This window comes from Triticum dicoccoides, chromosome 3B, assembly GCF_002162155.2.
Source record: "Triticum dicoccoides isolate Atlit2015 ecotype Zavitan chromosome 3B, WEW_v2.0, whole genome shotgun sequence".
Classification (NCBI taxonomy): domain Eukaryota; kingdom Viridiplantae; phylum Streptophyta; class Magnoliopsida; order Poales; family Poaceae; genus Triticum; species Triticum dicoccoides.
Window position 1 is genome coordinate 814,143,515 of NC_041385.1, and position 24,862 is coordinate 814,168,376.

A 24,862-nucleotide genomic window follows, 5' to 3' on the forward strand; every position below is an offset into this window, starting at 1 on the left:
CCCACCCAATATTTCGTTTAGGCGGGATTTGATTGTCCCCCGACTTATGTCATGGCACAATCTTTTATCCCGTTTGGATTCGATTAATATTAGACAAGGCCGGGGTGTGTTTCACTGGAACCTTACTACATCAGGGTCATTCACAGTAGACTCTATGTACCGTGCACTCATGCATTCTGAGGTACCGGGGAGTAACAATAAGAAAATCTGGAAGTCGAAGATTCCACTAAAAGTTAAGATTTTCATGTGGTATCTTCGTAGGGGAGTTGTTCTAACCAAAGACAACCTCGCACGACGCAACTGGCTAGGGAGTAAGAAGTGTTGTTTTTGTACTCACGAGGAGACAATCAAACACCTCTTTTTCCAATGCAAGTTTGCACGTACTACATGGTCGATCATCCAAATAGCGTCAAATTTGTATCCGCCCACAAGTGTCGCCAATATTTTTGGTCACTGGTTGCACGGTATTCCAAATAGATTCAAAACGCTAATACGGGTGGGAGCATACACCTTACTATGGTCGCTTTGGCTATGTAGAAATGATTTGGTTTTCAATGATAAAAATGATTCTCCTTTGCAGGTTATTTTCCGTTGTACGCACTCGCTTCGTACGTGGTCTACACTACAACAAGTGGAGTACCAACCGCTGTTCAAGGCGGTGTGTACGCGGTTGGAGCAGGTGGCTACGGTGGTTTTTATCCAACATGGGTGGCAGCATAATCTCCGGATCGGTCCACCATCCCTTGCGACATAGGCATAGTGTCGGTCTATAGGACTCTACGTCGCCGATTTGTCTTTTTTTTTTCATTCATTTTGTCAGACTCTCCGTGTTAGGCTGTGTGCATCCTAGTTATGCAGAGACCGGGTGTTACTCATAATGTTTTGTATCCGCTTGATGCTACCTTTTGAGATAATAAAAGCACCCTTTATCGAAAAAAACATTTGAACGACGAGTAAGTGTGGACGGAGGGATTGCTTATCAGAGCATCTATGGATCATCCTCCTAGCTCACGTGTATCTTCCCCGGCTCCGGCTCAACCGTCGCTCCGTCGTCGCTAACAGATGACGCGCGCTGAGCAGAATTCGCCAGCTACGACCACCGTGTTGGTCACAGGTCTTCGTCTTCCCTGTTGCGATCACAAACTCGTCCCATCTCCGTCCACAAGAAAAGTCCGCGTTTATCACGAGACTAGCATGTTCGGATATGGTCCAGCTTATTTGAATCCTCAACTCCCACTCCTCCATTCAACATGGTGCTCCTCGAAAAAAATACCGATGAAGAGAACTGTTCGGCAAGCAGCTTCGCTCCCGATTCACGAGGAGAGGCAGAACCGTATACGCCAGCGAGTCGGGCGCGGCCGCTCGAACCGTTTTCCACTTGGCGCTGGCAATCCCTTCGTGAATCTTACCAACTCTCCGATTTTAAAGATCTGAGATCCTGAAAACTATAGCTCCGTGAAATTACATTGTAGCCTGCTCCACTTCAGATTTCCAACTCCGCAGAGTTCGGGCGTTCGGCACGGCTCCACCAACTCCAGGAGCGGAGTTGAGGAGTGGAGAGAATCCGAACACGCCGTGCCAACCAACCACCACGCGAGTCAATTATGGAGGTCATGGACGAGGGGAGCATCGCGCTGCTGCTGCTGCTCTTGCCTGTCCTCCTCGCCGTCTACCTCCGGCGGCGCCTTGTCGCACCGGCCGCGGCGAGCGCGAACCACTGCGTGCACCCGAACCATGTCTTCGGCAACACCGTCCCGCTCCTCTGCGACCTGCACCGCTTCCTCGACTGGGCCACGGACCAGCTGGTGGAGTCCCCGTCCTCCACCATCAAGGTCTGCGGCCCGCTCGGACTCGGCGGCGGCGTCGCCACCGCCACCCCGGAGGCCATCGACCACCTCCTGTGCGCCAACTTCCCCAACTACGTCAAAGGCGCGCGCTTCACGGTCCCTTTCGCTGACCTGCTCGGCCGCAACATCTTCCTTGCTGACGGCCGCCTTTGGAGCCTCCAGCGCAAGCTCGCCTCCGACTCCTTCTCGTCCCGCTCGCTGCGCCGCTTCTCCGGGTGGGTGCTCTGGGAGCACCTTCACTGCCGCCTCCTCCCGCTCCTTGACGCCGCCGCGGGCTCCGGCGTCGCCCTTGACCTGCAGGACATGCTCCGGCGCTTCTCCTTCGACAACGTCTGCGGCGTGGCCTTCGGCGTTGAGAGCTCCACTCTGCTCGAGCTCGAGGCCGGGGATCGCCGCAGCCGGGGATCTTCGCGGCGTTCGACGACGCCGTCAAGATCTCCTTCACGCGAATACTCCACCCGACGACCCTGGTGTGGAGGGCGATGAGGCTGGCCAACGTCGGAGCGAGCGGCGGATGCATGTGGCCATCCGGGTCATCGACGAGTACGCGATGGGGATACTGGAGGCAGAGCGGCCGCCGCAAGATGCGCCGGCCGAGGACGCTGAGCACGAGCAGCACCTCCTGTCACGGGTCGCGTCGGCGCTGGACGAAGAATCCACCGCCGCTGTCGGCAGAGAGCTCGGCGAGTCGTTCGGCTCGCCGGACGCGAAGCGGGGTTCCTGCGGGACGTCGTGCTGAGCTTCGTGCTGACCGAGAAGGACAACACGTCCTCCGCGCTCACCTAGTTCTTCTCGCTCCTGGCCGCCAACCCGCGCTACGAGCGGCGCGTGCACGAGGAGGTGATGACCCACAAGTGTAGGGGATCTATCGTAGTCCTTTCGATAAGTAAGAGTGTCGAACCCAACGAGGAGCAGAAGGAAATGATAAGCGGTTTTCAGTAAGGTTTTCTCTGCAAGCATTGAAATCGTAGGTAACAGATAGTTTTGTGATAAGATAAATCATAACGAGTAACAAGCAATGAAAGTAAATAAAGTGCAGCAAGGTGGCCCAATCCTTTTTGTAGCAAAGGACAAGCCTGGACAATTTCTTATAATGAGAAAAGCGCTCCCGAGGACACATGAGAATTATCATCAAGCTAGTTTCATCACGCTCATATGATTCGCATTCGGTACTTTGATAATTTGATATGTGGGTGGACCGGTGCTTGGGTACCGCCCTTACTTGGATAAGCATCCCACTTATGATTACCCCCTATTGCAAGCATCCGCAACTACAACAAAAGTATTAAGATAAACCTAACCATAGCATGAAACATATGGATCCAAATCAGCCCCTTCCGAATCAACGCATGAACTAGGGTTTAAGCTTCTGTCACTCTAGCAACCCACCATCTACTTATTAATTCCCAATGCCTTCCTCTAGGCCCAAATAATGGTGAAATGTCATGTAGTCGACGTTCACATAACACCACTAGAGGAAAGACAACATACATCTCATCAAAATATCGAACGAATACCAAATTCACATGACTACTAATAGCAAGACTTCACCCATGTCCTCAGGAACAAACGTAACTACTCACAAAGCATATTCATGTTCATAATCAAAGATGTAATAATATGCATTAAGGATCTGAACATATGATCTTCCACCAAGTAAACCTATTAGCATCAACTACAAGGAGTAATCAACACTACTAGCAACCCACAGGTACCAATTTGTGGTTTTGGATACAAGATTGGATACCAGAGATAAACTAGGGTTTGAGAGGAGATGGTGCTGGTGAAGATGTTGATGGAGATTTACCCTCTCCCGATGGGAGGATCGTTGATGATGACGATCGTGATGATTCCCCCTCCCGGAGGGAAGTGTCCTCGGCAGAACAGCTCTGCTGGAGCTCTAGATTGGTTCCGCCAAGGTTCCGCCTCGTGGCGGCGGAGTTTCATCCCGTAAGCTTGCCCACGATTTTTTCCAGGGTAAAAGCCTTAATATAGCAGAAGATGGACACCGGAGGGTCACCAGGGGCCCAGGAGACAGGGGGCGCGCCCAGTAGGGGTGGGCGCACCCCCACCCTCCTGGCCAGGGTGTGGGCCGCCTGAGGTGTTTCTTCTGCTCAATAATTCTTATCAATTCCAAAAATAAGTTTCATGGAGTTTCAGGTCTTTTGGAGCAGTGCAAAATAGGTTTCCAATGTTTGCCCCTTTTTCAGCCAGAATTCCAGCTGCTGGCATTCCCCCTCTTCATGGTAAACCTTATAAAATAAGAGAGAATAGCCATAAGTATTGATATATAATGTGTAATAACAGCCCATAATGCAATAAATATTGATATAAAAGCATGATGCAAAATGGACGTATCAACTCCCCCAAGCTTAGACCTCGCTTGTCCTCAAGCGGAAGCCGAAATCGAAAAATATGTCCACATATTTAGAGATAGAGGTGTCGATAAAAATAAAATACAGACATGAGGGCATCATGATCATTCTTATAACAGCAACATAAATAGATTTGTCATATGCCTTCTCATGTTCAAGTAACAATTAATTCATAATGTCAAGTATGGTTCAGAAACTTCATTGAAAGCTAACAAACTATAATCTCAGTCATTGAAGCAATTGCAATTTATCATAACATCAAAAAGAGTCAAGAATAGAGTTTTTCAGCAAGTCCACATACTCAACTATCATGTAGTCTTCTACAATTGCTAACACTCATGCAATACTTGTGGTTATAGAGTTTCAGCCGGACACTGAGAAAGATAGGGGCTTATTGTGTTGCCTCCCAACGTATTCACCTTTAAGTGATGTCAACAATGATAGTCCATGCTAACAAACATCCAATTGGAGCTTGCCAAAGGATAAAATGAAAAAGGGAAAGGTGAAAATCACCTTGACTCAAGCATAAAGTAAAAACATAAAGTAAAAGATAGGCCCTTCGAAGAGGGAAGTAGAGGTTATCATGCGCTTTTAGGGTTGGATACACAAAATCTTAATGCGAAAGAACGTCACTATATTGTCACTTGTGTATGGACCTTTATTATGTAGTCCGTCGCTGTCGGTGTCAAAACCGGCGGATCTCGGGTAGGGGGTCCCGAACTGTGTGTCTAGGCGGATGGTAACAGGAGACAAGGGACACGATGTTTTTACCCAGGTTCGGGCCCTCTCGATGGAGGTAAAACCCTACTCCTACTTGATTAATATTGATGATATGTGTAGTACAAGAGTAGATCTACCACGAGATCAGAGAGGCTAAACCCTAGAAGCTAGCCTATGGTATGATTGTTGTTCGTCCTACGGACTAAAACCCTCCAGTTTATATAGACACCAGAGAGGGCTAGGGTTACACAGAGTCGGTTACAATGGGAGGAGATCTACATATCCGTATCGCCAAGCTTGCCTTCCACGCCAAGGAAAGTCCCATTCAGACACGGGACGAAGTCTTCAATCTTGTATCTTCATAGTCCAGGAGTCCGGCCAAAGGTTATAGTCCGGTCTTCCGGACACCTCCAAGTCCGGGACTCCCTCAGTAGCCCCTGAACCAGGCTTCAATGACGACGAGTCCAGCGCGCATATTGTCTTCGGCATTGCAAGGCGGGTTCCTCCTCCGAATACTTCATAGAAGATTTTGAACACAAGGATAGTGTCCGGCTCTGCAAAATAAGTTCCACATACCACCGTAGAGAGAATAATATTTGTACAAATCTAATCTGTTAACGTATTCCATAGCGTGACATCATGCCATGGCCAAGCCTTTATTCGAATCGTTTTACTGTCCCACCTCAGCGTGTTTAGCGAGGTGGTTTCCTTGGCACGTCTTGTCGAAGCAGAGATCGTGTCCCCTTATTCCGGGATTCTCATCAATACGGGCGTGGGTAACCCAACCGTGCCATTAATCACAACGCTTGGGAGATAAGCGAGTTTTACCAGGCTGGTGGGGGTACATAGTTTCGTCCGCCCATATAAGGGGATAAGGATCCACCCTTCCCATCTACGCCTTCTTCCTCCTTTGCTTATCCATTTCCGCGCACTCGAGCTCCAGTGCCCAAGTACGCACTTCCCACCTCAACCTTCTCTAGCCATGTCCGGAGCAGGAGGCAGGTGGATGGCCTCCTCCGTCACGGAGGGGCACATCAAAAAGTTGAGGAAAGCCGGATACCTTCCAACGACATTGCGCACCGGCTCCCAGACGAGGGGCAACTCATCCCCACCCCCAGGCCCCATGAGAGGGTGGTGTTCCTCCCTCATTTCCTCGGCGGACTAGGCTTCCCACTCCATCCATTTGTCCGGGGGCTCATGTTCTACTATGGCCTGGATTTCCGCGATCTGGCCCCAAACTTCATCCTCAACATCTCAGCGTTTATCGTCGTGTGCGAGGTCTTCCTCCGCATCAAGCCCCACTTTGGCTTATGGCCGAAGATCTTCAATGTCAAGCCGAAGGTAGTGGGTGGCCAATAGGCGGAGTGCGGAGGCGCCATGGTGGGCAAGATGCCCAATGTCATATGGCTCGAGGGATCCTTTGTGGAAACCATCAAAGGGTGGCAATCGGGGTGGTTCTACATCACCGAGCTGCGTGACCCTGAATGGGCAGCGGCCCCCGAATTCCGATCTGGCATCCCCACACGGCTCACCTCCTGGAAAGAGACGGTCCTGTCGTGGGGTAATTAGGGAGAGCTGACCGGACTCCAAACCTGCGTCAAAGACCTGATTGACAAGAAGGTTAAACTTGTCACCGTAGTCCAGGTCATGCTCTTTCGCCGGATCCTCCCTTGTCAATGACGGGCTTTTAACTTGTGGGAGTTCGACCCGGCCCAGCACCAAACTTTGTCCAGGCTCTTTGACACAACGCACGAAGATGCCTGAAAGGTGCTATTCAAGGGCACCGAGGTTCCCCCTCCCATTACCGAGGATCACAGATTCTGCGCAAGCGCCAAGCCAGCGTGGTAAGCTTGTTTTACCCATTACAGAATACTTGTTTTTCATAGTTTGACTCTATGCGGGATCTAAGCTCCCATTCCTTTAACAGGACTGGCAGAAGAAGTCCGGACAGATCGACTGTCCGGCTCCTTTGCCCGAAGGCCCAACAGATGCCCGCTTGGCAAAGCTGCTGGTCCCGGCACCTCACGTGGTGCCGGAGAAGAAGGCCAAGAAGAAGGCCACAGGAACTCGAAAGAGCTCCCGGCGCCTGGTGGTGTCGGATTCATCGCCCGACGACTCCGAAGCGCACTCCTCCCACAAAGACGATGAGGAGGAAAAAGAGGCCTCTCCCCCTCCAACGGGGGGAGGAAAGAAAAGTTAGGCCACCCCAACTAGGGGGGGGCGGAGGGTCCAAGAAGGGAAATACCCTTCTCCCGGACTACTCCACCAACGCCGACGACGGCGAAGAGGAGTGGCCATCCAGGGCCAAGCCCCTGGCAAAATCGTAAGTATCCGGATACCAGAATAACTCATGGTGTTCCTTTACTGAACAGTATCTTCTAACGCCGAACATAATCATGCAGTCCGCCCAAGGCCCGGCTCGACGCTTCATCGAGCGGATCCCTGGATTCGTCGGATGTGAATAGTCTTTCACTCCCGACTGCTACCTCCCCTCGCCCCACGGACGATGCCGAGGTGGAGTCCCAAAAGGGGCCGAGCTAGGAGGGGGTAGCCCCGGAGGCGCCGCAAGGTGACCTTCCGGACTCTAGGCGCAAAGGGGATAAAACCCCAAAGGGCTCTAAGTCTGGCCCTGGGCCGGACACCGCACCGGAACCTTCAGTGGTTTCGGAGTCCGGCAGGCGGCCCCCTCGTAAGAAGGGCAAGCCTACGACGCCGGTGACCTCCGTCCAACCGGAGGCACCAGATAATTTGCTGGAGGTGCTTAACGGCGCCTCCATCGACGAGGAGCACCGCACTATTATGAGTGCAGTGATCCGGAAGGTTCAGTCCGCCAAGAGCGGGCTGACGGAAGCCTGTGCCAGCCTTCTAACAGGCTTTGAGGTATGTATTTAAGACATGTAAAAATATTACCGCATAGAAAGTAGCCCCTGATGCTCAGTTTGGTGTTCGAAGAAAAAGACGAACTGAGGATCTAAAAAGATATACGCAGGAGTCTAACATAAATATGTCAATATGGGAATGCAGGCTGCGCTGCTGACCTCTGCCACACTGACTGCGGAGGTTGATGCATTGTAGCAGAGCCTCGAGCGGTCCGAGAACGAGCTTGGCCTTGCCAAGAAGTAGCTCGAGGACAAGGAAGGTAAGTAGTACCTAATGTTAGTATATAAAAAATACCTGGTTGCAAAAAATGACAGTGACCAACGTGAGTGTTACCGGGGCCACAACCGAGGTGGCGACCCTGAAAGAAGCATTGTCCAAGGCCGAAGACAATGCGGCCGTGGAGCGCACCGAGCGAGAAAAGCAGGAGGCGCGGGTGGCGGAGGTGCGGCAAGAGCTCCACGCTCTTGTGAAAAAACACGAGAGTTTGGAGCTTGACTCAAAGACTTAAGAGTCCGAGCTTGCCTCGGCCCTTGAGAGCGCCAAATCTGCCAAGGCCGAAGCCCAAAAAGCCCTCCAGGAAATTGAGGCGATGAAGAAGATAGCGGCGGGTAAGGCATTCTTTATGCAAAGCAAGCACGTCAAAGTGAATTACTTGTTACTTACCCGAGTCCGGAGCTCTCCAGGAGCATTCCAGATCTGCCCCACAGTGTGTCCGACGCTGCCGCATTCTACCGAGCCGAGGAAGGGAGCTCGATGGAGAAGGTGTTCTGGTCCCAATATTGTGAGGCCGGACACCTGGTGCCCTTGAGCGACCAGCTGAAGCAGCTGGTTGAGCTCCATAAGGTAGCCGAACAGGCCATGAAGGGCCTTATAGGCCGGCTATGACCTGGGGAGGTCCTGCCTGGGAGCTACTTTGGGCCGGTGAGACGGCTGGTGGATGCCTGTCCATGGCTTGAAGTCATCAAGCGCTCTGTATGCATCGAAGGCGCCCGTAGGGCCCTTGCCCGTGTTAAAGTACACTGGGGCAAGATGGATGCTGAGAAGCTGGTGGCAGATGGACCACCGGAGGGGAAGGAGCATCGCAAGCCCGAGTTGTATTATGAGGACGTCCTGAAGGGTGCCTGCCTTGTGGCCAATGAGTGTTCCAAGGATGTAATCTTTGAGTAAACTCGCTCGTGTTATCCTGTGCGCTGAAAACTTGTTCATATGCGCTAAGCAACGCTTTTTGAATTTAAATTATTACCTTCTGCACGGTCGTTTATTAAATCCGAGAGATGCGATTCATCGGCTTCTACCCCCATGCCACGAGTGCTGGGGTGTTCGAGATAAACCTGAGCGCTCTTGTTCCCATTCTTGGGTCCTTCGAGGGAGGCGCTCAGCACAACGAACAAGGCAATCGGACTATAATGCTTTATCATTCTCACTTAGCCATAGAATTCTATAATTTTAAATTTCGGCGAAGCCCCTAGTATTCGGAAGACCGAGTTCGGGGCGCTATCCACGCCTAGGCCGGACAAAGCCAGCTCCTCGCTCTAAGCGGCATAAGTCTTTAGGGACTCAAAAACCTCTCGAACAGCGACCGGCTCTCGCCCTATCATGACGGTCAGTTTTAGCTTTCTCTACTGAGGTGCTTAACCCAGCTCAGCTGGGGCACAATCGCAGTAGTTCTCCCAGCGCTACCTTAGCCGATATAACGGAACGTAAGGTACCAAAACATGGGAGCCGGGCAAACCCAACTATTGACCCAAGACATGATTCGAAGCCGATGCATATAATGCTATAAGTTCGGGGTGCCGCACTCTTGAGAGTGTTCGGACCTCTCACACCATATTCTGGGGTACTTGAGCCCCTGGTGTATTGGCCGTACCAAAGTGTACGGTTGCATAATGTCATAACTGAACATATTTACATAAAAAATGAATGCAATAATAGAGAAGAGCTATGTATTGTTTATTAAAAGGCTGCTGTGAAAGCAGAACGATACAAATAGTGTGATAAGCAAGAGATGGGATTATTTGACATGTCCCCCTCCAGGGGCAAGCTGAGACACTTTATGTAAGACAGGTATTTAGCTCGTTATAGAGACCACCTGGACATTCGATGTAGCTTGCTGTCTCCCTGGCTGTTGCATCGTGTGTTCGGCGATTGTATTGCCGGACAGGCCTTCCGGAGAGTGGAGTCCTAAAAGTAAGAAAAAAGAAATGACAAAATCGGGAGCCCCTAGTGCGGTTGAGCCGCATTTTGGGCGTGTCGTGGTTGTGCCCATCCCCCTGTGCCCATGGTATTTCCAGAGTGTAATTATGTACGCGTGGTACTGGTTTCGCAATTTCGCGAGGGTTGGGGTTGGGGCTGCGCTGCTTGGTGCGTGCTAGGCGGTCTTATAGAGACCACCTGGACATTCGATGTAGCTTGCTTGGTGCGTGCTAGGCGGTCTTTTTGTAGGTTACTCCGGGCGCGCTTGACGGTGTCCGGACGTTTAATAGCCGGACTGGAGAATTGCCTTGAGAGGCTACTTTGTACTTCCGTCGCGAGGGCCGTCGTATGCTCCTCCGTTCGGAGAGAGCGTTCAGTGTTTCCATTGACCGTAATGACTCCTCGAGGGCCTGGCGTCTTGAGCTTGAGGTATGCATAGTGCGGCACCGCATTGAACTTTGCAAATGCGGTTCGTCCGAGCAGGGCGTGATAGCCACTGCAAAACGGGACTATGTCGAAGATTAACTCCTCGCTTCGGAAATTATCTGGGGATCCGAAGACCACTTCTAGTGTAACTGAGCCTATACAGTTGGCCTCTACACCTGGTATGACGCCTTTAAAGGTCGTCTTTGTGGGTTTAATCCTTGAGGGATCTATGCCCATTTTTTGCACTATATCCTGATAAAGCAGGTTCAGGCTACTGCCGCCGTCCATGAGGACTCTAGTGAGGTGAAATCCGTCAATGATTGGGTCTAGAACCAACGTGGCGAATCCGCTGTGGCGGATGCTAGTGGGGTGGTCCCTTCGATCAAAAGTGATCGGGCAGGAGGACCACGGGTTGAACTTTGGGGCGACTGGCTCCAACGCATATACGTCCCTGAGTGCACGCTTCCGCTCCCTTTTGGGGATGTGGGTTGCGTATATCATGTTCACCGTCCACACTTGTGGGGGAAAGCTCTTCTGTCCCCTATTGTTCGGCGGCCGGGGCTCCTCCTCGTCATCGCTATGCAGTCCCTTGTCTCTGTTTTCGGCACTTAATTTACCTGCCTGCTTGAACACCCAACAATCCCTCTTGGTGTGATTGGCTAGTGTTTCGGCGGTGCCATGTATCTGGCATGAGCGATCGAGTATTCGGTCCAAAATGGACGGGCCCGGAGTATTTCTTTTGAATGGCTTTTTCCGCTGACCGGGTTTAGAGCCTCTGAATCCGGCATTAACTGTCGTATCCTCAGCATTGTCGCCGTTAATGCGGCGCTTGTGCTTGTTGCGACGCGACCTGCCATTGTTGTCCTTGGTATCCGAATTACCAGGGCTCTTGGTCATGTTATTACTACGAGCTAGCCAGCTGTCTTCTCCCGCGCAAAAACGGGTCATGAGTGTTGTGAGGGCTGCCATGGATTTCGGCTTTTCCTATCCTAGGTGTCGGGCAAGCCATTTGTCTCGGATGTTATGCTTGAAGGCTGCGAGGGCCTCTGCGTCTGGACAGTCGACTATTTGATTTTTCTTGGTTAGGAACCGTGTCGAGAATTGTCTGGCCGGTTCCTCTGGCTGCTGAATGATGTGGCTTAGGTCATCGGCGTCTGGTGGTCGCACATAGGTGCCCTGGAAATTGTCGAGGAATGCGGCTTCCAGGTCCTCCCAACAACCAATTGACTCTGCTGGCAAGCTGTTAAGCCAATGCCGAGTTGGTCCTTTAAGCTTGAGTGGGAGGTATTTGATAGCGTGTAGATCATCACCGCAGGCCATGTGGATATGAAGGAGATAATCCTCGATCCATACCGCAGGTGTTGTGCCATCGTATGATTCGATGTTTATGGGTTTAAAACCCTCGGGGATTTGATGATCCATTAATTCATCTGTGAAGCATAGTGGGTGTGCGGCGCCTCTGTACTGGGCTATATCACGCCGTAGCCCAAATGAGCTTTGTCTGTTGTGTTCGGCCTGGCCGTATTTGCCATATCCGGCATGATGGTTATCGTCACGTGCCGTTGGGCGCCCACGCGATCCGTAGATCGATCTTGTTTGCCTTGCCTTGTCCTCCAATATGTCTCTCAGGTCTGGCGCATTTCCCCGTGCCTTGGTATTTTTGAGCGACGCCGGGGTGCGGCTTGAGTGGATGGCCGAGAGGCCTCTCTGTCGCGGCCACGAGGTGGCCAGTCGGCTGCGTCATGCGCTGGTGATGTAGGTTTAGGTGCTTCCTCCTCTAATCGGGGTAGCAGCCTGCGCTTTGGGTAGCTCTTGGAGGGGCGTTCGAGTTCGTACTCTTTGGCCGCAAGGACTTCAGTCCATCTGTCGGCTAGCAAGTCTTGGTCAGCTCTAAGCTGCTACTGTTTTTTCTTGAGGCTGCTCGCCGTGGCCATAAGCCTGCATTTGAAACACTCTTGTTCGACGGGATCCTCAGGCACGACAAATTCATCGTCGTCGAGGCTTGTCTCGTCTTCGGAGGGAGGCATGTAATTATCGTCCTCTACCTCTCTGTCTGCCACTCTCTCATGAGGGCTGGCTTCTCTATCCTCCTATGCTGAATCCTGCTGGAGGGGGTTGTCTTCGGCACTGTCCGGGGTGTTATTATCTCCCGTGCCGGAATCATTGTTTTTGCTTTGGCGGGATTTAGAGCGGCGCCGCTGACGCCGGCGCTTAGGCTGCTTCTTGGAGGGGTCATCCTCCGTTGTTCCATCGCCATTCCCTTCTTTTGGGGTGTCCACCATGTATATGTCATATGACGAGGTGGCCTTCCAGTGCCCTATAGGCGCTGGTTCTTGGTCGTCTCCTGCATCAGCGTCCATACCGTCGATGTCTTCGGAGTCGAAGTCGAGCATGTCGGTTAAATCATCGACAGTGGCTACGAAGTGGGTGGTGGGTGGGCTTCGAATTTCTTTGTCGTCCGCATCCCAACCTTGCTGACCATAGTCCAGCCAGGGCTCTCCTGATAAAGAGAGAGACTTTAGTGAATTCAGAATGTCGCCAAAGGGCGAGTGCTGAAAGATGTCCGCGGCGGCGAACTCCATGATCGGCGCCCGATCGGGTTTGATCGGCAGGGGCGCGGAAGGTTCGGAGTCCGGAAAGGAGTCCGGCACCTTGGAGGCACGAGCTTCGCAAAGGACAAGGATAGTGTTCGGCTCGATCACTGTAGAGATTGCAGCTCTCGAGGCGGTGTCCAGCCACCCGTCCTCGATTGGCGCAGTCGGCTCCGAGCTAAGGGTCGGAGCGGACACTGGGGCGACCTCCTGGGCACTGTTCAGCGGTAGAGCTAGATCATGCCCATCGTGATAGTGCGGCGCGCTCGGCTGTGGCTCGAACCTGTCAAAGATCAAGTCTCCGCGGACGTCATCCATGTAGTTAAAACTTCCAAATCTGACATGATGGCCAGGGGCGTAGCTCTCGATCTGCTCCAGATGACCAAGCAAATTGGCGCGCAGTGCAATGCCGCCGAATACGAAGATCTGTCTGGGGAGAAAAGTCTCACCCTGGACCGCATCATTGTTGATGATCGGAGGAGCCATCGGGCCTAAAGATGACGACACAGAGGAACTCTCAATGAAAGCACCAATGTCGGTGTCAAAACCGGCGGATCTCGGGTAGGGGGTCCTGAACTGTGCGTCTAGGCGGATGGTAACAGGAGACAAGGGACACGATGTTTTTACCCAGGTTCGGGCCCTCTCGATGGAGGTAAAACCCTACTCCTGCTTGATTAATATTGATGATATGGGTAGTACAAGAGTAGATCTACCACAAGATCAGAGAGGATAAACCCTAGAAGCTAGCCTATGGTATGATTGCTGTTCATCCTACGGACTGAAACCCTCCGGTTTATATAGACACCGGAGAGGGCTAGGGTTACACAGAGTCGGTTACAATGGGAGGAGATCTACATATCCGTATCGCCAAGCTTGCCTTCCACGCCAAGGAAAGTCCCAACCGGACACGGGACGAAGTCTTCAATCTTGTATCTTCATAGTCCAAGAGTCCGGCCAAAGGTTATTGTCCGGTCATCCGGACACCCCCTAATCTGGGACTCCCTCAGTCGCCTTTATTGCTTCCATAACAAGATCGTATAAAGTTTATTTTCTCCGCACTAATAAGTCATGCATATTTAGAGAGCAATTTTTATTGCTTGCACCGATGACAACTTACATGAAGGATCTTACTCAATTCATATGTAGATATGGTGGACTCTCATGGCAAAACTGGGTTTAAGGATAGTTGGAAGCACAAGTAGTATCTCTACTTGGTGCTAGGAATTTGGCTAGCACAAGGGGGAAAGGCAAGCTCAACATGTTTGGAAGGTCAATGACAATATACTTTAACTGAGATGTGAGAAAACATAAACCATTACGTTGTCTTCCTTGTCCACGTCGACTCTTTTAGCATGTCATACTTAATGAGTGCTCCCAATTGCTACGTCTTGAGCTTGCGTTGGTTTTCCTTGAAGAGGAACGGGTGATGCAGCACAGTAGCGTAAGTATTTCCCTTAGTTTTTGAGAACCAAGGTATCAATCCAGTAGGAGGCTCCTCACAAGTCCCACGAACCTACACAAACAAACAAAGAACTCGCAACCAACGCGATAAAGGGGTTGTCAATCCCTTCACGGCCACTTGCGAAAGTGAGATCTGATATCGACAATATGATAAGATAAATTTATTTTTGGTATTTTATAATATAGATGCAAAAATTAAAGATGCAAATAAAAGTAGATTGAAAGCTTATATGATCAAATATAGACCCGGGGGCCATAGGTTTCACTAGTGGCTTCTCTCAAGATAGCATAAGTATTACGGTGGGTGAACAAATTACTGTCGAGCAATTGATAAAAAAGCGAATAATTATGAGATTATCTAGGCATGATCATGTATATAGGCATCACGTCCGTGACAAGTAGACCGGCTCTTGCCTGCATCTACTACTATTACTCCACACATCGACCGCTATGCAGCATGCATCTAGAGTATTAAGTTCATAAGAAGCGAGTAACACATTAAGAAAGATGACATGATGTAGAGGGATAAACTCAAGCAATATGATATAAACCCCATCTTTTTATCCTCGATGGCAAAAATAAAATACGTGCCTTGCAACCCTTTCTGTCACTGGGTAAGGACACCACAAGATTGAACCCAAAGCTAAGCACTTCTCCCATGGCAAGAAAGATCAATCTAGTAGGCCAAACCAAACCGATAATTCAAAGAGACTTGCAAAGATAACTCAATCATACATAAAATAATTCAGAGAAGATTTAGATATTTCTTATAGATAAACTTGATCATAAACCCACAATTCATCGGATCTCGACAACCACACCGCAAAAAGAGTTTACATCGAATAGATCTCCACAAGAGATGGGGAGAACATTGTATTGAGATCCAAAAAGAGAGAAGAAGCCATCTAGCTAATAACTGTGGACCCGAAGGTTTGTGGTAAACTACTCACAACTCATCGGAAGGGTTATGGTGTTGATGTAGAAGCCCTCCATGGTGGATTCCCCCTCCGGCAGAACGCCGGTGACGGCTCCAAGATGGGATCTCGCGGATACAGAAGGTTAGGATGGCGGAAATATTTCTTCGGTGGTTCCCTGGATGTTTTTGGGGTACGTAGGTTTATATAGGAAGAAGAAGTACGTCAGTGGCCGCTTGAGGGGCCCAAGAGACAGGGGGCATGCCCAGGAGGGGTGGGCGCGCCCTCCTATCTCCTGGACGCCTCGATTGCTTCTTGACTTGCACTTCATGTCCTCCGGATCACGTTCGTTCCAAAAATCACGCTCCCGAAGGTTTCATTCCATTTGGACTCTGTTTGATATTCCTTTTCTTTGAAATACTGAAATAGGCAAAAAAACAGTAATACGGGCTGGGCCTCCAGTTAATAGGTTAGTCCCAAAAATGATATAAATATGTAAAATAAAGCCGATAAACATCCAAAACAGGTAATATAATAGCATGGAACAATCAAAAATTATAGATACGTTGGAGACGTATCAAGCATCCCCAAGCTTAATTCCTGCTCGTCCTCGAGTAGGTAAATGATAAAAACAGAATTTTTGATGTGGAATGCTACCTAGCATAATTCTCAATGTAATTTTCTTTATTGTGGCATGAATGTTCAGATCCAAATGATTCAAGATAAAAGCTTATAAAACATAAAAATAATAATACTTCGAAGCATACTAACAAATAATCATGTCCTATCAAAATAGCATAGCCAAAGAAAGCTTATCCCTACAAAATCATATAGTTAGGCCATGCTTCATTTTCATTACACAAAATACTCCCATCATGTACAACTCCGATGACGAGCCGAGCAATTGGTTCATACTTTTTAACGCGCTTCAGCTTTTTTTCAACTCTTACACAATACATGAGCGCAAGCCGTGGACATAGCACTATGGTGGTATATGGTGGTGGTTGTAAGGACAAAAATGGAGAAGATAGTCTCACATCAACTAGGTGTATCAACGGGCTATGGAGATGCCCATTAATAGATATCAATGTGAGTGAGTAGGGATTGCCATGCAACGGATGCACTAGAGCTATAAATGTATGAAAGCTCAACAAAAGAAACTAAGTGGGTGTGCATCCAACTTGCTTGCTCACGAAGACCTAGGGCATTTTGAGGAAGCCCATCATTGGAATATACAAGCCAAGTTCTATAACTAAAAATTCCCACTAGTATATGAAAGTGACAACATAGGAGACTCTCTATCATGAAGATCATGGTGCTATTTTGAAGCACAAGTGTGAAAAAGAGATAGTAGCAATTGTCCCTTCTCTCTTTTTCTCTCATTCTATTTTTTTCTTTTTCTTCTTTTTTTCTTTCTTTTTTCTTTTCTTTTTTTTTCTTTTTCTTTTTCTTTTTCTTTTTGGTGGGCTACTTTGGCCTCTTTTATTTTTATAAAGTCCGAAGTCTCATCCCGGCTTGTGGGGGAATCATAGTCTTCATCATCCTTTCCTCACTGGGACAATGCTCTAATTATGAAGATCATCACACTTTTATTGATTTACAACTCAAGAATTACAACTCAAAGCTAGAACAAGATATGACTCTATATGAATGCCTCCGGCAGTGTACCGGGATATGCAATGAATATGAAGGTGGCTTTGCCGCAAATACGATGTCAACTACATGATCATGCAAAGAGCAATATGATAATGATGGAGCGTGTCATAATAAACGGAATTGCGGAAAGTTGCATGGCAATATATCTCGGAATGGCTATGGAAATGCCATAATAGGTAGGTATGGTGGCTGTTTTGAGAAAGGTAAGTAATGGGTGCATGCTACCGGCGAAAGTTGCGCGGTAAAATAGAGGCTAGCAAAGTGGAAGGATGACTGTGCGTACATCCATGGACTCACATTAGTCATAAATAACTCATATACTTACTGCAAAAGTCTACTTAGCCCTCTAAGCAAAGTACTACTACGCATGCCCCTAGAGGGATAGATTGGTCGGAAAAGACCATCGCCCGTCCCCGACTGCCACTCATAAGGAAGACAAACAAAAGAGCACCTCATGCAACAAATTCGTCACACAACTTTTACCATACATGCATGCTACGGGACTTGCCAACTTCACACAAGTATTTATCAATTTCATAATTATCCACTAGCATGACTCTAACATTACTACCTTTATATCTCAAAACAATTATCAAGCATCAAATTGATCCTAGTGTTTAATGCACTTTCTATGATAGTTTTTATTATACCCAACTTGGATGCTCATCATTCTAGGACCAAATTCATAACCATAGAAAATACCATGCTGTTCTAAGAGACTCTCAAAATAATATAAGTGAAGCATAAGAGACCAGTAATTTCTTCAAAATTAACCCACCGCTGTGCTCTAAAAGATATAAGTGAAGTATTAGAGCAAAAACTATCTAGCTCAAAAGATATAAGTGAAGCACATAGCATATTCTAATAAATTCTAATCAAGTAGGCTTCTCCCAAAAGGTGTGTACAGCAAGGATGATTGTGGTAAACTAAAAAGCAAAGACTAATATAATACACGACGCTCCAAGCAAAACACGTATCATGTGGCAAATAAAAATATAGCTCCAAGTAAAGTTACCAATGAACGAAGACGAAAGAGGGGATGCCTTCCGGGGGCATCCCCAAGCTTAGGCTTTTGGCTATTCTTGAATATCTTGGGGTGCCTTGGGCATCCCCAAGCTTAGGCTTTTGCCACTCTTTATTCCATAGTCCATCAAATCTTTACCCAAAACTTAAAAACTTCACAACACAAAACTCAACAGGAAATCTCATAAGCTCCGTTAGTGCAAGAAAGAAAAACCACCACATAAGGTACTGTAATGAACTCATTCTTTATTTATATTGGTGTTAAACCTACAGTATTCCAAGTTCTCTATGGTTCATACCCTTACATGCTAGCCATAGATGCATCAAAATAAGCAAACAACACACGAAAGGCAGAATCTGTCAAAAACAGAACAGTCTGTAGCAATCTGTAACTTTCGGTTACTTCTGGAACTCCGAAAATCCTAGCAAAATAGGACGCCCTAAATTTTTTTTCTATTGATCAACAGAAAAAATAATCAATGCAAAAGCACGTTTCTGTGATTTATTTAATGTTTTCTCATGAGCGCAAAGTTTCTGTTTTTCAGCAGAATCAAATCAACTCATATCATAGGTTATCCTATAGGTTCTACTTGGCACAAACACTAATTAAAACATCAAAACACATCTAAACAGAAAGTAGATGCAAAATTTATTACTAAACAGGAACAAAAACAAAGAACACAAAGAAAATAGGGTTGCCTTCCAACTAGCGCTATCGTTTAACGCCCCTAGCTAGGCATAAAAGCAAGGATAGATCTAAGTAGTGCCATATTTAGCACTTGATTCCTCAATAGAGCACTTATAATCTTTAGGGGTTTCTCCCTTTTTAGCAATGATAAAACCTTTAGGCAAAAATTCAAGAAATTCGTTTGTAGCAGAAGGTTCCTTAACGATAGAGAGACAATTGGGATGAACACTTATGGATTTGAGATCCGCGTCTTCCTTACTAGAAGATTCACCCTTATTTTTAGGAACATAAATAAACTTGGCAGTTTTGGTAGGGGATTTTGGAGTGTTTTTCATGGAAGAACGCGGAACCTAAGTTAGTAATGATATCCTCAAGTTTACCAATTCTTGCAGAATCTAGATCTATTTTTTCATTAACTATAGGTTCTTTCTCTTTAAGATTTTTCAAAGTAACTCCAACCCTAGATCCGTATTGGGTAATCTGATTACGAATCTTTTTATCCAAATATTCAATCAACTCAACAGTGGCAATTTTATTTTCAATAATCCCAAACCGTTGCATAACATGTTCCAAAGTTAAAATAGTTCCATTAACCAAAGAAGTGGTGGGCCAAACAAATCTAATATAGCATTATAAGAATCAAACGTATGGCTACTCAAGAAATCCCCTCCGGTAATGGTATCAAGAACGCATTTATTCCAAGGAGTAATGCCTACATAAAAATTGCGAAGAAGAAAGGAAGTAGAAAGCTTCCTAGTGGATTATTTTGAGCATTGCAAATTCTATGCCAAGCATCTTTTAAATTTTCTCCCTCCCTTTGCTTAAAATTGAGAATTTCATGTTCGGGAGTAAAAACAAGGATAGGAGGACTAGCCATACCGACAAGGTAAATGACCTAACACACGAGCAAACGGAAAAAGGCAACTGAAAAAGAAAGAGAGATTGGGAAAGAGAGGGCAAATAAAACGGCAAGGGTGAAGTGGGGGAGACGAAAACGAGAGGCAAATGGCAAATAATGTAAATGTGAGGGAGATGAGTTTGTGATGGGTACTTGGTATGTGTTGACTTGAGCGAAGACCTCCCCGGCAACGGCGCCAGAAATCCTTCTTGCTACGTCTTGAGCTTGCGTTGATTTTCCTTGAAGAGGAAAGGGTGATGCAGCACAGTAGCGTAAGTATTTCCCTCAGTTTTTGAGAACCAAGGTATCAATCCAGTAGGAGGCTCCTCACAAGTCCCACGAACCTACACAAACAAACGAAGAACTCGCAACCAACACGATAAAGGGGTTTCCAATCCCTTCACGGCCACTTGCAAAAGTGAGATTTGATAGAGATAATATGATAATATAAATATATTTTTGGTATTTTATAATATAGATGCAAAAAGTAAAGATGCAAATAAAAATAGATTGAAAGCTTATATGATAAAAGATAGACCCGGGGGCCATAGGTTTCACTAGTGGCTTCTCTCAAGATAGCATAAGTATTACGGTGGGTGAACAAATTATTGTCGAGCAATTGATAAAAGAGCGAATAATTATGAGATTATCTAGCCATGATCATGTATATAGGCATCACGTTCGTGACAAGTAGACCGACTCCTACCTTCATCTACTACTATTACTCCACACATCGACCGCTATCCAGCATGCATCTAGAGTATTAAGTTCATAAGAACAGAGTAACGCATTAAGAAAGATGACATGATGTACAGGGATAAACTCAAGCAATATGATATAAACCCCATCTTTTTATCCTCGATGGCAACAATACAATACGTGCCTTGCAACCCTTTCAGTCACTGGGTAAGGACACCGCAAGATTGAATCCAATGCTAAGCACTTCTCCCATGGAAAGAAAGATCAATCTAGTAGGCCAAACCACACCGATAATTTGAAGAGACTTGCAAAGATAACTCAATCATACATAAAACAATTCAGAGAAGATTCAGATATCTCTCATAGATAAACTTGATCATAAACCCACAATTCATCGGATCTCGACAAACACACCCCAAAAAGAGTTTAAATCGAATAGATCTCCACAAGAGAGGGGTTGAACATTGTATTGAGATCCAAAAAGAGAGAAGAAGCCATCTAGCTAATAACTATGGACCCGAAGGTCTGTGGTAAACTACTCACAACTCATCGAAAGGGCTATGGTGTTGATGTAGAAGCCCTCCGTGGTGGATTCCCCCTCCGGCAGAACGCCGGCGACGGCTCCAAGATGGGATCTCGCGGATACAGAAGGTTACGGTGGCGGAAATATTTCTTCGGTGGGTCCCTGGATGTTTTCGGGGTACTAGGTTTATATAGGAAGAAGAAGTACGTCGGTGGCCACTCGAGGGGCCCAGGAGACAGGGGGCGCCCCCAGGACGGGTAGGCACGCCCTCCTATCTCCTGGCCGCCTCGATTGCTTCTTGACTTGCACTCCAAGTCCTCCGGATCACGTTCATTCCAAAAATCACGCTCCCGAAGGTTTCATTCCGTTTGGACTCCGTTTGATATTCCTTTTCTTTGAAATACTGAAATAGGCAAAAAAAAACAGCAATACGGGCTGGGCCTCTAGTTAATAGGTTAGTCCCAAAAATGATATAAATGTGAAAAATAAAGCCCATAAACATCCAAAACAGGTAATATAATAGCATGGAACAATCAAAAATTATAGATACGTTGTAGACGTATCACCAATCATAAAAGATGTCCAAGATAATATATTTGTATGTGAAACCTCTCTTTCCTTATTAGTTCCTACTAATTGCAGCGATGACCAAAACTACGTTTATCAACTCTCAACAACTTTTATGCCTCATACTTTCTATGTGTGAAGTCATCACTATCCATAAGATCAATATGAACTCTTTTATTCTTTTTGTTCTTTCTATTTTTCTCAAGATCATAGCAAGATAGCAAAGCCCTTGACTCAACACTAATATTTATTATAGATAACTCTCGGACTCGATTACATAGAGAGATCACAAAGCAAAACTTAAAACTAATTAATATCAAAGCTTCAATATACTAAATCAAGATACTACTAAAAGGATCGAACTAAATAAAACGGTAAAGATAAGAGTGTGATGGTGATACGATACCGGGGCACCTCCCCCAAGCTTGGCAGTTGCCAAGGGGAGTTCCCATACCCATGTAGTTATGTCCTCGGAGGTGGTGAAGTAGGAGTTGTCGATGATGTAGGCTTGTTTCTCAGCTTGCGCTTGAGAATGGAATTTTGCTCCCTTAGGTCATCAATCTCCCGCTCGAGGTTTAATATTATTTTGCACAATTCCTGTTTATTTTCCTGCAAGAGGCGAAAAGGGATAAACTCGATCTTGGGCTTCTTTGCTCTATCTAGCAGGCTTGACTTTTTAAACTCCACGTGCATATCCCCTAGTTGAGGTAATGGGACATCGTCTTTGTCTGAGCTTGTCTCCTCCTTTCCCTTAGGCTCATGGTCTTCTTCTTACTCAGTGATCCAGCCATAATGGTCCAAGTCCCCGTAGACCCTATGGTTTGCAAGGTAATCAGCCACATAGCTTTCTCCCTCCGAATCCTGAGATGACATATTGCTCTAAATCTGCAACAGGGACAGCTCGAAACAAAAACAAAGGATTTTTGCGTGATACGGTAGTCAAAACTTTCAGGAGTTTATATAATGAACTTTTACCGACCAAAATACATAACATGCAAGAAAACGGAGTCTGGAAGACACACGAGGTGGCCATGAGACAAGAGGGCGCGCCCAGTAAGGGTGGGCGCGCCCTCCACCCTCGTGGAGGCCTCGTGTCCTTCCCGGACTACTTCTTTCTTCCTAAAATTCATAAATATTCCAAAACTGATAAAAAAATTGCCATTAGAAGTGTTTTGGAGTCGGTTTACTTACCGTACCACATACATTATTCCTTTTCGGAGTTTGGAACATTCTGGAAAGTGTCCCTTATGTATTCCTCCGGGGTTACGGTTTCAATAATATTGGTTTCTATGATAGGATTACCTGAGATATAATGTTTAATCCTCTGACCGTTCACCACCCTCGGACTTGTGCCTTCGAAGTTGTTGATTTTTATGGCAACCGAATGATAGACCTCCTCGATAACGTAAGGACCTTCCCATTTAGAGAGAAGTTTTTCTGCAAAAAATCTTAAACGAGAGTTGAATAATAACACATAATCACCTACGTTGAATTCTCGCTTTTGTATCTGATGACCCACAAGTATAGGGGATCTATCATAGTCCTTTCGATAAGTAAGAGTGTCGAACCTAACGAGGAGCAGAAGGAAATGATAAGTGGTTTTCAGCAAGGTATTCTCTGCAAGTACTGAAATAAGTGGTAACAAATAGTTTTGTGATAAGATAAATCGTAACGAGCAACAAGTAACAAAATTAAATAAAGTGCAACAAGGTGGCCCAATCCTTTTTATAGCAAAGGACAAGCCTGGACAAACTCTTATAAAAGGAAAAGCGCTCCTGAGGACACATGAGAATATCGTCAAGCTAGTTTTCATCACGCTCATATGATTCGCATTCGGTACTTTGATAATTTGATATGTGGGTGGACCGTTGCTTGGGTGCTGTTCTTACTTGAACAAGAATCCCACTTATGATTAACCTCTATTGCAAGCATCCGCAACTATAACAAAAGTATTAAGGTAAACCTAACCATAGCATCAAACATATGGATCCAAATCAGCCCCTTACGAAGCAAGGCATAAACTAGGGTTTAAGCTTCTGTCACTCTAGCAACCCATCATCTACTTATTACTTCCCAATGCCTTCCTCTAGGCCCAAATAATGGTGAAGTGTTATGTAGTCGAGGTTCACATAACACCACTAGAGGCTAGACAACATACATCTCATCAAAATATCAAACGAATACCAAATTCACATGACTACTAATAGCAAGACTTCTCCCTTGTCCTCAGGAACAAACGTAACTAATCACAAAGCATATTCATGTTCAAAATCAGAGGGGTAATAATATGCATAAAGGATCTAAACATATGATCTTCCACCAAATAAACCAACTAGCATCAACTACAAGGAGTAATCAACACTACTAGCAACCTACTAGCACCAATTCCGGACTTGGAGACAAGAATTGGATACAAGAGATGAACTAGGGTTTGGAGATGAGATGGTGCTGGTGAAGATGTTGATGGAGATTGCCCTCTCCCGATGAGAGGATCGTTGGTGATGATTTCCCGCTCCAAGAGGGAAGTGTCCCCGGCAGAACAGCTCTGCCGGAGCCCTAGATTGGTTCCGCCAAGGTTCCGCCTCGTGGCGGCGGAGTCTCGTCCCGAAAGCTTGCTTCCTGTTTTTTCTCATCGAAAGACTTCTTATAGGAGAAGATGGGTGTCGGAGAGCCACCAGGGGGCCCATGAGGTAGGGGTCGCGCCCAGGGGGGGCGCCCCCACCCTCATGAGCAGGGTGTGGGCCCCCTGGCCTTCATCTTTGGCGATGATTTTTCTTTCTTTATTTTAAGATATTCTGTGGAGTTTCAGGACTTTTGGAGTTGCGCAGAATAGGTCTCCAATATTTGCTCCTTTTTCAGCCCAGAATTCCAGCTGCCGGCATTCTCCCTCTTCATGTAAACCTTGTAAAATAAGAGAGAATAGCCATAAGTATTGTGATATAACGTGAAATAACAGCCCATAATGCGATAAATATTGATATAAAAGCATGATGCAAAATGGACGTATCAACTCCCCCAAGCTTAGACCTCGCTTGTCCTCAAGCGAAAAGCCGATAACAATAAATATGTCCTCATGTTCAGAGGTAGAGGCATCGATAAAAATAAAATACGGACATGAAGGCATCATGATTATTTTCATAACAGCAACATGTAAAGATTTTTTCATATGATTACTTATGTTCAAGTGATGATTTTTCACAATGCAAAAGTATGAATCAGAAACCTTATTGAGCGCCAACAAATTATAGTCTCAGTCATTGAAGCAATTGCAATTTATCATAACATCGGAATGAGTCTATGTCAGAGCTTAAAAGCAAGTCCACATACTCAACTATCACTTAGTCCTTCATAATTGCTAACACTCATGCAATACTTATGGTTACGGAGTTTTAATCGGACGC

At 46.7% G+C, this 24,862-nt stretch overlaps 1 pseudogene; it reads left to right on the forward strand.

The window, feature by feature from the left end:
* The first annotated feature begins 1,613 nt into the window (after window positions 1-1,613).
* LOC119280142 overlaps window positions 1,614-24,862 on the forward strand; it is a 38,417-nt pseudogene continuing 15,168 nt past the window's right edge.